Source organism: Belonocnema kinseyi, chromosome 8, assembly GCF_010883055.1.
Source record: "Belonocnema kinseyi isolate 2016_QV_RU_SX_M_011 chromosome 8, B_treatae_v1, whole genome shotgun sequence".
NCBI classification, from domain to species: Eukaryota; Metazoa; Arthropoda; class Insecta; order Hymenoptera; family Cynipidae; genus Belonocnema; species Belonocnema kinseyi.
The window spans coordinates 71,020,192-71,036,272 of NC_046664.1; the positions used below are offsets into that span (position 1 = coordinate 71,020,192).

The 16,081-nt window shown below is 25.5% G+C and overlaps 1 protein-coding gene and 2 non-coding genes across 4 annotated transcripts in view; 1 reads left to right on the forward strand and 2 right to left on the reverse strand.

Moving 5' to 3' along the window:
- Nucleotides 1–1,908: 1,908 nt before the first annotated feature.
- Nucleotides 1,909–16,081, forward strand: part of LOC117178829 (protein piccolo-like) — a 60,081-nt gene continuing 45,908 nt past the window's right edge. For both annotated transcript variants that reach the window (XM_033370324.1, XM_033370325.1), the window contains exon 1: nt 1,909–2,122. The gene's annotated coding sequence lies outside the window, so the exon portion shown is untranslated. The remainder of the gene's footprint in view (nt 2,123–16,081) is intronic.
- Nucleotides 4,004–4,076, reverse strand: Trnar-ccu. Its single transcript has one exon. It is a non-coding gene; the product is annotated as a tRNA-Arg (tRNA).
- On the reverse strand, nt 13,513–13,585 carry Trnar-ccu. The gene has a single exon. It is a non-coding gene; the product is annotated as a tRNA-Arg (tRNA).

A 16,081-nucleotide genomic window follows, 5' to 3' on the forward strand; every position in this document is an offset into this window, starting at 1 on the left:
AATATTCAACGTTTTTCAATGTTCTTGCGCTCATTTTGAAGCTTTTTTTCACCGTATCACAACAATAAAACAAAACAAAAATATTTTTGTAAAATATATGAAAAATATAATCATGAATTTTCTGTGTAATTTTCTCAAAATATATATTTATTTAACTTTTATTCTGATTTTCCTACAGATAAGATGTTTTCAAATTTATCCAACTTTTTTCTTACAACTTCAAGTTCTTGCAATTCAAAAAGAAATTTTTTACGATTCATACTCGTAAGCTGTTGTGATACGGCGAAAAAAGCTTCAAAATGAGCCCAAGAACATTGAAAAATGTTGACTATTTCGGAAGTTATTGAAAATTTAAGAAAACATTGAAATTTACACTATTTTTGCTATATCTACTTAAAAACTAGACAAATTAGCTTCACCCTGGGCTTATTTTAGTCAGAATTTCGAAAACAATCAAACTTTTAAAGAGACATTTTTTTTAGCTCCGGCATAATTAAAGCGATAAATAAAAAAAAAACGATTTTCCTAAGTGAACCCAAACATTTGACCGGTAATGTATATACTTTTCAAAAATTTGAAAATTTTCAAAAAATAAAAAAAAAATTTTTCATAATCCAAAAATTTCATTCCAAATTTTCACTAGATACCAAATATATTTTAAAACTATTTTAGCCGAATTTTTCAATTAACCCACAATTTAAAAAATTAGAGCATTTTCAAAATTTTCAAATTTGTTTTTTCAAATTATAGAAATTTTGGTCAAAGTTTCTTATAAATGGGTAAAAGACTTGCAAATTCTCCAAATAAAATTTTTAATTTTGATGAAAATTAGAAAAGTTATATACTTTTCCAAAATTTGAAAATTCTCAAAAAATATAAAAAATTTTTTTTTTCATAGATTCAAAAATTTCATTTAAAATTTTCACTAGATACCAAATATATTTCAAAACTATTCTAGCCGAATTTTTCGAATAGCCCACAATTTAAAAAATTAGAGCCTGTATAACTTAACTGTTGAGCGCGAATCGCGATTATCGCAATGAGAATGTAATCGTCAAGGACGTAGGTGCTTTGAGAACCTTCTTTAATGTCAAATTAAAAAAAAAAAATATTTTAAAAAAAGAATCGAAAAAGATTAAAGAGCCACAGCAGGGTCCTATTAAGATAAGGAAAAATAAAATGTGAACATTATTTTGCAATATCTGAATAAGCAGTACCAGACCAACGTACACACAAAAAAATTGTAACAGACATTTGATATAATAGTTTTTAACATACAATGTAGAAAATTTCGCATTGTGGTCTGTGCACAAATGTGGAGGGTAATACAAAAACCGAGCGCGGAGCGCGAGATAAAATTATTATCGAGCGCGAAAATTCATTTCTAGATTCATTTCTAGATTCATTTCTTCCAGTGAAAAATGTAATATTTTTTTTGATAAAAATACAAATGTTTGGTTAAGAAATGTGACTGAAAAATCGTACTGTAACTAATGCCTTTTTTAATTATCCTCTTAGTTATTCTGATTTTTAAATGAAAATTTAAGGAAGTGAAAAAGATTCTTTTTAGGTAACGCAAAGCTACTTTATCTAGTAACTGTAACAAGTTACTAAAAAAGACGTAACTTACCCAACACTCATTAAAATTGGTCCTCTTGGGCTATACTCTTCGATTTGACAATCAATTAAATGAAAAAAAAATCTACCACTGATAGAAATCAGTAAAGATTTTGATCCTAAATAAAAAAAAATCGATAAGTCGGAACTGTTTCCTGCTATTATTGAGAGTATTTCGCGAAAGGATTATAATTATCAACCACGTCAGGCGGAAAGAGACGACTATCAGCGATGTCTGTAGAAGAACCAAGAAACTCCACAAGACAAGTCGAGTTTCAGTTTCAGTCAGCCGGTGCGATTCGTGGCGCGTGGCACGTCAAATTCTTGTGTTGATGACGTTTTTTATTTATTCCATTCATTTATTTTTGACAAATTATAAAAGTCAAAGTTCAAGCAAACATTATATTTGAAAAGTGCCTTTGGGATTAACAAAATAAATGAAGAGAACAAACTTCAGGCCTGAGAACAATTGAAGAAAAAATATACAGCTGCGCTCATCTTTTAGGTATTTTACTTATTTTTTGCAGTTACATTAATAGGCAATATGTACCTTACTCACCTTACTCATACGCAATTTATGAGCTTTACGTAAGTTTTTCAATCAACCTTCCGGTAGAGTTTCGTAAAAATTAGTGTCACTTAAAAGTTTGAAAAATTGAAAGTTATTTTTTGAACCTGGTTTGAACTAAGTTCAAAAATTTAAAAAAATCTTATTACAAATGAATTTGAGTATTATATTAAATTAAAATCAAATGGGAAATTGAGTCGTAAAAATTAATTATTTTCTAGATTACGAGAGTAATTTTGATTTAAATTTATTTATGCGTATTTTTTATCTCATTATAATTATGCACTAATTGTTACTATTTATACAATTGTATAGGAAGATTGCATATATTTAGTGGCATTGAGCCGAAAAAAAGTTTATAGTTTTTACGAGATGACAGCTCATAAATTAAAACCTGTTTTTTGTAACTATATGTATATGAGCACGTGTTTTTATAAATACTCCCTGTAATCATCGATTTAGAAAGTTTTTAAAATTATTCACGACGAAAAAAAGTTATGAAACCAAATAATTTATCAGCCGAAGGAGAAGATTTATTTCTAGTTTATTTATAAAAGTCCTTGACTTGCTGTTGATTACTGAATTAAAAAAATTAAATTAATATCTATGATTACCGCGAAACTTAATCAGTAAATGAATATTGTATTTTCCAATCAATTTTAAGGAAGTTTCTGGAAATTGGATTACATTTTCCAATCTCGAAAACGATCGAGAACAAAAATAATAAAGATACTATTTCGTTTAATATTCTATAAATACCCACCAAAAATCAATGTTAAAAAATTAAAATAAATATTATAAATGTCTCTTTTGTATCATTTGGAAAGAAAATACAAACCAAAATAAATGTATTGAAATTAGTTCCATTCTCGAATTAACAATTCGATTTCTTTGTTAAAATAATAACTGATGGAAAATTTGATTAGAGCGATCAATCACTTTTACCATGGGGTCAATATTTAACTTTTTTATCTTAAAGTGAGACGTTGTAATCAATAACTTTATCAGAGACTATATAAAATGCTGTCGTATATATCGAAAGTCGCGTGATTTACTTAAATTTAAGAGCTTCCAGAAAATTTATTTCTCCACAATTTTAGCACGAAAAACAAATTAAATTTGTTCTACACGATATTACATGAAATATCGTGTCATGCTAAAAAATATAGTTATATTGATTGTAATCGGGATGGAAAATCGAGTATTCAGAGGCAGGGGTCGATTTAGCTGGATATACATATTGTAAATTTGCATAAAAAAATACACGTGAAATTTTACTTACTCTTCTTATTTGACCATTCAAAATTTTTTTTCTCGTCACAAAAAACAAATATTTAAGGAATTATTTGATTCAAAATTAGACTCGTAATTTTAAAAATTGATTTCTTCTGCATAATATCTGAATAAGAACCAAATATTCATACAAAATCGATACCAATTTAATACAATATTTATTTTAAGTTGCAAATATTTCTAGCTGAAAAATATATTCTATGAAAATTAAATATTTCCATACAAAAGTTTACACTGTTTCCTTTTATTGATTAAACGAAATATCGAACGTGCACCAAAGAAAGTTAGTAACGTTGCGAGTTCTCTAAAGAAGTAGAAGACTCACACGCGATATCAATTTTCCCTCCAATTAAGCTGTATCAAGAATAAAATTTAATTAAAAAAATATTTAATATAATGAATTTTCTCTCTTTTTTTTTTAGATTTGTTTGTTGTTCATATTAAAAACGGACTAAACAATTATGTATGTTTATAATTTATTAATACGGAAAATGAATCTTTTTTGGAAAAAAATATTACTTCACATACCCCTGGTGGGACTCGAACCCACAATCCCCGGTTTAGGAGACCGATGCCTTATCCATTAGGCCACAGGGGCTGTTTGACTATTTTCGTCTAACTCTGAACACGAACGATTTTCGAAACAAGGGTTCAAAATATGTATATAAATAATATTTTATACTTTTAAATGTTATGCAATAGGTAATATTCTAATATATTGGGATTATATTGATGTGTAGATAAATATAAAATCTTTTTTAAAAATCAATTTTTAAATCAATGTGATCTGCGTGTAAAAAGTGAAACGTAGAGACAGTGACTTCTTGAAGCGTTGTGATCTTAAAATATCTTCAGATGTGGAGCAGTTTGCTCGTTTACATTTTTAGAAGGAATCTTCAGATTTTAGTTTTAGGTGCTAAAAGAATTACCAATAAAGAATATTTTTTCAGATAGATAAGTTTTTATCTCGAAACACGAAGCTTTTATTACGTAAAAATAAATAATAAATGCTTTTAAATTTTTGCCTCAGTTCTCCCTGCGTATAAAAACTAAAAAATGGATTTTCTGTAAAAAAATAGATTTTTTTCAAATAAAGCGCCCGTAGATTAAAATGATTTAATTTTGAAAATCTTGCATACTTTGAAAATTGATATTTTAAACATTTTTGTAAATCTTCAAGTTAATAAAAAAGTTAAATTCTCTGTTAAAAAAATTAATTTTCAACGTAAAAAGATGAATTCTCAACGAAAAATTATATAATTGATATTTCAATAAACAAATTGCTCTAAATAATTTTTTATACTATATTAGTTCTTTAATGCAATATCTTGAAATTGTCTGATCTTTTGTTAAAGCTTTTTAAAAATCGATTTTTTTAAATGAAAAATATTTTTTGGAAAATTTAATAATAATTTATAATTTGTCATAAAGATTTGAAAATTAAATGATTAAAAATTAAAAAGTTAAAAATGGTGTTTTAAAGCCAAAATAAATAAAAAGTAAACTATTTGAAATTTATACCTCAGTGATTAAATAATTTATTTAATTTTAAATATTTACATGTTTAGATCTGTGAATTTTCATGAAATTTTTGTTTTTCATACGTTTTCATTTTGCAACTAAAATTGGAATGGTTAAAATTTGTAATGTGTTTTAAATAATAATAACATTTTTTCTAATAATTTTTAATGTTAAATTATAATTTGTATATGTATTAAAAAATTTTAATTCTAGTTTTGCAGAAACTTTAATTTTTTTCAATTCAAATTGGTTTTTAGTTTACAAAGTTTATATTTTAATGAACGCTTTAAATTAGAAATAGTACAATTTCAAGTCATTTGAATTTTTAATGATCCCATTTTCAACATTTCAATATAAAAATATTGAACTACTTAATTGAAAGTTTAATTCCAATGCTAAAAAATATTTCTTTTGGTTTGAAAATTTAACTATGTATTTTGTTTGATTTTTTTGTTTTGCTTTTTGAACATTGAGGTGATGATTTAACAATTCCACTTTTTTGTGAAAAATTGATATTTTTTAGTTGCAGATTCAAAATCGGATTCAGATCTGAAATCATTAAATTTAGAGATTCTCCAATTCAAAATAAAATTGATCAACTTTAAACATTTTTATTCAGAAATTATAAAAATTCTATTCCTTTTCATTCAATTCGAGAAATTATACTTTTTTGAAAATTTTACTTTATCTAAAATAGTTTGAATCGGAACATTTTCAATGCAAATCGTTAAAAATGCTTTTTTTTTAATTTTAAATGTTTTCAATTGTAAATGATTAATTGTTGTTAATATTTCTTTTTAATTTAATGATATATTCCTAAATTATATATTAATATTATATAACTTCATTGTTTAAAAAATTAAGAATAACTTTTATAATAATATTAAAATAATTTGATTAAGTTTCTTGAAATATTTAATTATTTACGTAATTATTTAGAGATACCATTTTTTTGCTATAGAATTTTCGCATAGCTAATAGACTTTTTAAATAGCTATCTATCAGGGTGATAAGATTAGATAGAAGTAATTTTGCGCATCAAATGACTGCTATACTTAGATTTCGTTACGACTTTGGGATTTCTTGGGTTCATTCGGAGAGTTTATTATTAGAAAAGCGCATAACTTATATTTTCCAAAAGCTCGTTGACTCAAGAGTTTTGAAACATTGGTCCAAAACGTTGAAAGAACAAATAAAACTGACCTAGAATTTAATATTTTCAAAATTATATTCAATCAACTAAATAAGTGAACCAAGTTTTAATAACAATAAGATAAATTTAGTAGTTTTTTATTTTATTTTACTGATTAATATTTAAACAAAATATATTTCGCCCAACTTAAAATAAAATTATTTTATTTTAATTTTTGAGTTTAAAAGTGAAAAAAGAAGAAGAAAATAACTATAGTGGAAACTAGAAAGTATATAGTTCCTTTTAACTAGAGAGCTTTCTTGGTAATGATAGTGGTAAAATATTGCTTTTCTTGTTAGAAACATTATTATTTTTTTTACTAAAAATTTTAATATTCCATGAACTATTCCAGTAAACATTCATGATTTTAGTGATTAAAAATTCATCTCTTTGGTTGAAAATCAAACTATTAATGGTTGAGAATTCATCTTTTGTGGTTAGAAGTTTATTAACTCGTTGAAAATTTAATTCTTTAATTTGAAATTTAAGATTTTTAATAGAAAATGTAACTGCGTGGTCAACAAATAACTGCTGTGTTGAAAATTAAACTGTTTTGTGGGAAATTCACCTTTTTGTTTAAAATTTCAACAATTTGGTTGACTTTTTTTCTCTCTTAACTAAAGAATCTTTCCTGATTAAAAATTCAAATCTTGCCTGAAAAATTAATTTTTTAGTTTAAATGAACTGTTTTCAATTAAAATATAAATATTTCTTGGTTTAAATAGCAGTTGTTACATTTTCCGTTGAGAATTTATCTTTTTTCGCTGAAAACTAATTTTTCCAATTGAAAATTTGAGTATCTTATTTTTTGTTAAAAATAAAAAATTAATATTCATTTTTTGGTTGAGTTCAACTGTTTTTTATTTAAAGTGAACATCTTTTTGGTTGCAATATCAACTATTACATCTTTTATTGAGAATTAAATTTTTCGGTTCAAAGTTTAGCCAGTTTGTTGAAAATTCGTTGTTGTTGTTGTTGTTGTTGTTAGAAATTAGTTTTTTAAACTGAAAATTTTAAGTTTTCCATTTTTTGTTGAAAATTCAACTAATCTTTTTTTGAAAATCATACGATTTACTGATCGAGAATTTATCTTTTGTGTTTAAAAATTTGATTATTTGGTTGAAAATTTAATTCTATATATTTTTTAAATTCAACAATTTTGATAGAAAAATTAACTACTTTGTTGAAAGCTAACTTTCCTTCTTTAAAATTTTCATTTCCGCATTGAAAATTGAACGGTTTTAAAAGAAAATTGGCCTTTTTGGCCTGAAATTTCCACAATTTGGTAAAATTAAATTAAAGTATATAAAACATCACTCTATATATAAACTATGTATATCTAATTTTTCTACCTGGGTTTTTTTTCCATTTTAAAAAAAGGTATATTTTTTGGATAAAAATTCAACTATGTGGTTAAAAATTTAACTACATGGCTGAGACTTAAAATCTTTTGCGAAAAAATATTTTTTTTTGTTGTCGAAAATTTAATCTTCTTTAAAAATTAATACGTAAAAAAATTTGATTGAAAATTTGACTATACTATTTTCATTTAAAATGATATATTTTTTAGTTGAAGGTTCAACTATTTAGTTGCAAATATCTCATCTTTAATTGCAAAATATAAATAATTAAGAATTCAACTGTTTGTTTAAAAATTAAATCTGTTCATAGTAGTTGTGTAAAAATTAATATGTTGGATTCGAAAAAGTGAGTGATTACATCATTTAAAATGACTTTCGTTAGATCATTCAAAAATGCTGATTTGGTCAGTCACCGTTACTGATTAGATCAATTTGTCTTTATTGGTAGGAAATAAATCTTCTTGGTTCAAAATTCATATTTTTTGTTGAATTAGACTGTTTTTTATTTAAAATAAAAACATTTTTGGCTGAAATATAAACTGTTACATTTTTTTTGAGAATTCAATTTTTTTTTAAAATTAAAAATTAAACTATAGTGAAACTCTTCTATAACGCGTCCCGCACAACTCCTCTTACACCTACCAACGGCGCGGCGTCAATTCTCAGAAGGGCTATAGAAGGGGCGGCTATTGAAGAGTTTCACTGCGCTTGGTTCAAATTTGAACCATTTTATTTTAATTTAATTTTGCAATAATGATTTATTATTTTAATTGAAAATTCATCTGTTTGAATGAAAATATAACTGTTTTATTGAACATTCTTATTTTAAAGGGAAATTCAACTGTTCGGTTGAAAGTAAAACTACTTTGTTAAGAATTCATTTTTTGTTCGTTAATAATTGATCATTTTAGTTAAAAACTTATTTCTGTATATGATAATTTAAGATTTAAGGTGACTAATTTCATGAGTGAGTGAAATTGACTGTTAAAGAAAGTCAGTTTTTACTGATTTGTCAGTTGTACAATCCACATTATTGGAAGCAGTCTAAATTCTTTTCAAACACAAAAGATGCGAAAACAGTAACGGCGATAGTTACGTTTTTGCAAAAGTCACACTTTGAAACGGAGACAAGTACCTTTTAAAAAGTAACTTACTTATAAAATACAGAGTATAAATTGAGTTGAAGAGACAACAGAATTAAAACTGTTATGAACTAGATTTAACCAGCATAATTCAAAAAACCTCAGGTGGAAACTAAACTTCTACAATTTTAAACAATCGTTTGGTACAAGGTATATTTTGTCGATTCAACCAAAAAATTCGGTTGGGCCAATTAAATATTTTGTTGAATCAACCAAACGCACCAGTGGGTCAATATCAGGGCTATAATTTGCAATTTTTATGTTGTATGGAAATATTCGAAAATGAATCAACTATAGACCTTCGTGTTATTTTTATGTAGATGCGGTTTGCATGTCGCATCACTGATTTTTCTTCAGATATTTGTGTATATATACATATACACTTTATAAATATATGTTAAATCAAAAGCAAACGATAGTGAAACCTTCGAACGAAAAGAAAAATGCATAATAAATCACTAAAGGATCGATTTCTTTGCTATTTTATTAAAATTTATTCTTGTTTTAAATTCAAATTCTTATGCACTGTGAACCAACACATTTCCATTATTTCATTACTTGCAGTAAACTTACGCACGCTTTTATGTCACCGAATTTTTTATTTTTCCACATTAGAAATAAAAATAAAATAAATAAATAAAAAAAAATGGAATAAGTTGGAATTTAAAACGTTCCAAATCATAAAGTTCTAGATTGGATAAAATTTTGCAAACCTCGACTCTAAAATGTACTTGAAGTTACGAACGTTCATATGAACGAAATTAAACATTTTTTTCCTGAATTTTGTTTTGTCTAAATCATTTAGGTTGACAAAAAATGATATTCCATCGGAAGAAGTTTTCGAATTTTTTTTTTAAGGGTTCAATACCCTGACAAATCACCCATTATTCAAACATGCTAAGCACAATTTTGATTAACGATATTTGAAAATATAAGAACGTCAAACATCCTCCCTTTTTATCTCACTAATTATAGAGGGAGTGAGAAAGTTCGAAAAGGCCCCTAAAAACCACCCCTAATATACCCAAACCTAAAATGTTAAAAATGACAAGTTTGATTGTCGATATTTGAAAATACAAAAACGTCAAAATTTTTCTTTTTTTACCTCACTAATTATAGAGTGGGTAAGAATGTTCGGCAAGATTCCTAAAAACCACCCTTAATATATCCACACCTAAAATGTTAAGAATGCCAACTTTGATTGTCAATATTTAAAAACATAAAAACATCAAAAATTCTCTTTTTTTACCTCACTAATTATAGAGGGAGTGAGAAAGTCCGACAAGACCCCTAAAAACAACCCCTAATATAACCACACCTAATAGGTTAAAAATGACAAGTTTGATTGCCGATATTTGAAAATATAAAAACGTCGAAAATTCTCTTTTTTTATCTCACTAATTATAGAGTGGGAGAGAATGTTCAGCATGACCCTTAAAACCACCCTTAAGATATCCACACCTAAAATGTTAAAAATAACAAGTTTGATTGTCGATATTTGAAAATATGAAAACGTCAAAAATTCTCTTTTTTTATCTCACTAATTATAGAGTGGGAGAGAATGTTCCGCATGACCCCTAAAAAACCACCCTTAATATAACCGCACCTATAATGTTAAAAACGAGGACATATTAAGGGTGGTTTTCAGGGTTTTGCCGAACCTTCTCAACCACTCTACAATTAGTGAGATAAAAAAAGAGAATTTTTGACGTTTTTGTACTTTCAAATATCGACAATGAAACGTGTCATTTGTAACATTTTATGTGTGAGTATAATGGGGGTGGGTTTTAGGGGTCTTGCTGAAATTTTTCACCCACTCTACAATTGTTGACACAAAAAAAGAGAATTTTTGATGTTTTTGTATTTTCAAACATCGACAATCAAACGTGTTATTTGTAACATTTTATGTGTGGGTATAATAGGGGTGGGTTTTAGGGGCCTTGCTGAACTTTTTCACTCAGTCTGTAATTAGTGAGGTAAAAAAAGAGAATTTTTGACGTTTTTATATTTTCAAATATCGACAATCAAACGTGACAATTTTAACATTTTAGGTGAGGACATATTAAGGGTGGTTTTCAGGGTCTTGCCGAACCTTCTCACCCACTCTACAATTAGTGAGATAAAAAAAGAGAATTCTTGACGTTTTTGTATTTTCAAATATCGACTATCAAATTTGTCATTGTTAATATTTTAGGCGTGTGTATAGTAGGTGTGGTTTTTAGGGGTCTTGCCGAACTTTCTCAACCACTCTTTAAGTAGTGAGATAAAAAAAGAGAATGTATGACGTCTTTATATTTTCAAATATCGACAATCAAACTTGGATTAGGCAGATCTAAATAATGGGTGATGTGTGAGGGTAGGTAATCCCCTAAAAAAAATTTTATTCGACAATTCTTTCCGACAGAATATATTTTTTTGTCGTTCTAATTGATTTAAGCAAAAAAAAAAAAAATTTTTTTTTTTAATTTCGTTCAAATGAACGCTCGTAACTTCAAGTACATGAATCTAAAGTATTTTTTTTTCAAAAGCCTATATTCGAAAATATTTCGTTTTTAATTTCTTCATTTTTCAAATTTTACAATATTGTAGTTAATTAGTCATTAAAAATTTCAGGGCAATATTTAACTGTTAATTCTTTCCTAATCTTTCAAAAGTTTAAATTCGTAAATATTTAGTTTTAAATGTCTTCATTCTTCAAATTTTACAATATTGTAGTTTGAAACTCAAATATTGGAAATTTCAGGACTTTTTTCCATTTTCCAAATGGAAAAATATTTATTGATAGCCTGAATAGTCGATTTCAAATTTAATAATTCTTCAATATTCTATTTTTATATTCTAAAAATTGTTTTGCTTCAATTTGGAACGTACCAAATTAGAAAAAAAAGGTACGATTTTAATCTATAATAGCTTATTTTATCGGGTAAAAGATTATCTACAACTTGTCTACATTTAATATTTAAAATCAAATAATTTTTTACTGGCTATAATTATTAAAAAACAATTAAAAAGTATTAATTTATTTATAACTAAAAATTTAATGTGGACAACTTATAGAGAATCTGTTTACCAAGAAAATAATCTGCATCTCAATAAAATCGTACTATTTTCAAAAATTTGGTAAGAAGCGATAAGAACAAATATTGGTCCAAAAACGAAATTTCATAAACAAAAAATTGTTAAGGCTCCAAATTTTTTTCCTGAAAAAAAATGTTTTCTCCTTTAAAAGTGACCATCAGTCGTCATATTAAATGTTTTAAACGTATAATTACATTTTAAATGGTTAAAATTTTAGACTTTTATATTTTCATGTCGAACACCAAATTTTCGATTTTGACCTTTCATACATTTTAAATTTGCAGTTGAAATTAAAATGTTTGGATCATTAAAAGTACGATTAACAATTTTTTGTTAATTCTCAAGAATTTTTCAATAATTTGTGTATCTAATAAAAAATTAAATTTCCAGAATTTTAGAATATTTGAACGCTTTTAGTTGGAAATAATACAATTTCAATTCTTTGAATATTAATCTGATGTTAGTTTATCCAATTAAAACAATTTTGATTGGAAAATAATCAATTTTTAAAATAATTTTGAAAAATATTTCAAATTCAAAAGTTAAAAATTGAGTTGTTTAAAATCAAAATACATCAAAATTGAAGTATCTGAAATTATTATCGAAACCTTCGAACGTAAAGCAAAATGCAAACATTGAAATTGAATTATTCTACAAAAATGATAAAAATAAAAAGTAATTTGAAATGGAAAATATTAAAAACAAAATTTTTTATATGCACGACCTTTAAAATTTCAATTATTTTAAACTAATTTTATATCTTTTAAAAGTAAAAAATTTCCAAACTGTTAATTAAACTTTTCAACATTAAACCATTTCAATTTTAACTGCAAACTATAAACTTTCAAAGAGAAGGATTAAAAATTGATATTTCAACATGAAAATTAACAACTCTAAAATTGTAAAAAATGTTTAAAATTGTTTAAAATGAAAATAATTTTTTGTAAATAATACAAAAAAAGATTGATATAGATGATTTCAATACTTGAAATTGGGCAATGTTAAGCCATTCAATTCGATATTGTTTTTATGTTGAGTTGGAAATTTTCAATATTTTGGAACATTCAAAAAAAAGAATTCAGTTTTTCAATTCCTAGTTTTAAAAGTTTCTCATTTTTAAGGATTGAATTTGAAATATTTTTGACTTAATTTTTCGTTATTTCAACTTTATCCTGGACTATTGTGGTCATGAAAAAACTGCTCATCAAATATAGTTTATTTTTTCTCAATTTTTTCGTTTAAAAATTGTTTTTTAGTTATTTGAGCCATTAAACAAGTTATTTTGAAAAATCAAATGTGTTAAAGTTTGTAGAAAATCTGTTTTCCGACAAAATAAACAATTATTAATTAAAATCATACAATTTTTGGAAAATTTGATAAAAATATTCCAATTTTTGACGTTATAAATATAGTTTTTCCGGGTAACTACAACATTATGTGAAATTTAAAAAGTAAAGAAATTTTAAATCAAATATTTTCGAATTTAATCTTTTGAAGGAAAAAACAAATTTGAGTTAATTTTTTTTCTACATTATGTAGAAAACATATAATTTTACACACTTTTTGAAATTTTGGAAATAAAATATTCAAATTTTCGAAGGTATAATTATGGAAGGTTTATCCGAATAACTATAACATTGTGAAGTTTGAAAAGTGAAGAAATTTCGAATTTAAGGTTTTAAAGAAAAAAAACTAGAGATAATTTTTTTCTACGTTATTTAGGAAAAATATTACTTCACATACCCCTGGTGGGACTCGAACCCACAATCCCCGGTTTAGGAGACCGATGCCTTATCCATTAGGCCACAGGGGCTGTTTGACTATTTTCGCCAAACTCTAAAGACCAACGATTTGTAAAAGAAGGGTTTAAAATATGTAAATGAACATTATTTGATACTTTTAAATATTAATTAATAAATAATATTCTAATATATATATATATACATATACAACTATAAGTTTATATTAGGATTATAGAAATTTAAAAAATGATACCTAATATTTCAGTATCAAATGTCTAAAATGCAAAATTAATATAATTTGAATACCAAGGATAAGTATGTCCATGCTTCAATGTAAACAAAGTGACTGAATGCATTATACGATTATTATTATTATTATTATTACTGCCACAAATTTGAATCGAAAACTGTAAATATTTAAATTTAAGAATTAAATGTAAAGTTGAAAATAAATAAATTAAGAAATAAAAGCAAAATATAGGGATTAAAATATATATTTAAAGACGTCAATTTACACAAATTAATTTCTTTTTCGGTTTGTCTTTGCATAAATCACATAATAGAATTTAAATAATTCAATTCAGGTTGTAAAAGGAATTATATAGTAGTACTAATTCCTTCTGTTGTCAAGTATTATAGATGAATAAGCCATGAATGAAATAATCATCTATTCTAATCCACAGTTCGATTGCTCCCTTTGAAACCGGAAATTTCATATCCTTGTGGAATAACTAAGTGCAATGCTTAATTCAAAAGAGATGAAAAATATGAAAAGATAAAAAATGTCTGATTAGAAATTAAGTTTTGCATTAATATGTTTACTGCCCAAGCTTCATAGGCGCAAAATTTTCTTAAAATAGGGAGAAAGGGGAAATTTTCACAAAAATAAGGGAAGAATAACTAATCTTTTAAGTACTATTTTAATCAGTTTCTTTAACTGTATCTTTTTTTGTTAAAAAAAAATATTTAGAGGTAGCTAAAGTTGTTTTATTGACGATATGTAACTTTTAAGAGTTGATCATTTCTATTTTCTACAGTATTTAGTTTGTCAATTTTTCATTAAAACTAAAGGTGTTGCTTTAAAAACATATAAATATTTGCAGATTATTAGTCCATGTAAGATTCATTATAAAATGAAAATGATGAAAAGAACTTATTACTAACTTAATAAGATCAATTTTATGAAAAATTTCAGTTTTGGGTGTCAAGTTTGGTCCTAAAATTTTTTTAATATGAAATGCATGGGAAATATTTGACTCTTAATTACCAATAATTTCCTCTAAGATAGAAGCCCAAATTTAACTAATTATATTCAGTGCAATGAAAATTTTGTTTAAAATCAATAAAATCGCTTGAATTTCGAAAATAATGTGGCATGAAATTTAAAAAACTTGGCATGTAAAAATATATATTTACATATTAAATACTAAACAAATTTATTCAGTATTTACGTTGAAATTTTTGTATTGAGAAACGATAACGATAACGATTATCAATGATTATCAATATATTTATTTTATATATTTATATTTATTTATAAACATTTTTAAATACCAATAATTTAATTCCTTATTATTTACCAGATTTGATTACTTCACTGATTTAAAAACAATTTTAATTTTGAAAATTTGCAATATACTAAATAACTAAATAAATTATTTTAATTATATCTTATGGCAAATGAAATTATTTGGAAGAAATTTCGCATCTCTGTGAAGAAGTAATACTTTCAATGTTGATGAAAAATTGTTTATTTCAAAAATTTATTTCAATTAAATCAAAATTTACATTATTCTTTAACGTCCAACATTCAAATTTTATTCCGACAATTTAAAAAAAAATCTGAAAAACATTTTAAAAAATTTACGAATGTTTCGGTGTTTTGGTTTTAATTCAAGTGTGTTATCCCAATTTGATTGTTAAATTCTTGTTACTTTCCAAGAACTTCGTAGGAAAATTTTAAACTGTGAAAAATAAAAATCATTAACTCATAAGATTCACACATCGACCATAAAAATAATTTCAAAGATCTCTGAATACTTTTTTAAATATAAAAAATACAGGATAACATTTTCAACACAAGAAAGAATGTATCGTTTGATGATTATGGAAAATTAAAAAATCGGGTTTTGGGTACCCTATAGTGTACATACATTTTATTTTAAAGTACTTTTGTAAATACACTAAACTCTCGCTTTCAGTCACCCTGTTTTCAGCCTTCCTAGAACTGCTGATTCACGCATAGTTACCCAAGGGAGTAGGGCGAGAGCGGTGGCGACATTATATATATTTATATTCCAATTGGAAAAGAGTCAGGAGGCCCTCACTGCTTATGTTTCTGTCCTCCCGAAATCAGTCAGAGGCCATTTGAAGGACCCCCGACACTTGACTGAAAGCGAGAGTTTGGTATATAGGAAATATCTTGAAAATAGTGGGGAAAAGGCGTACTCTTTGAAAGAAAATAATTTTTATATACCAGGTGTATACATATGAAACCGGTATTTTTTCAAGAAAAAAACACATTTATTTCAAGAGAATGATAACAAATATTTTATTCAAAGTATGCG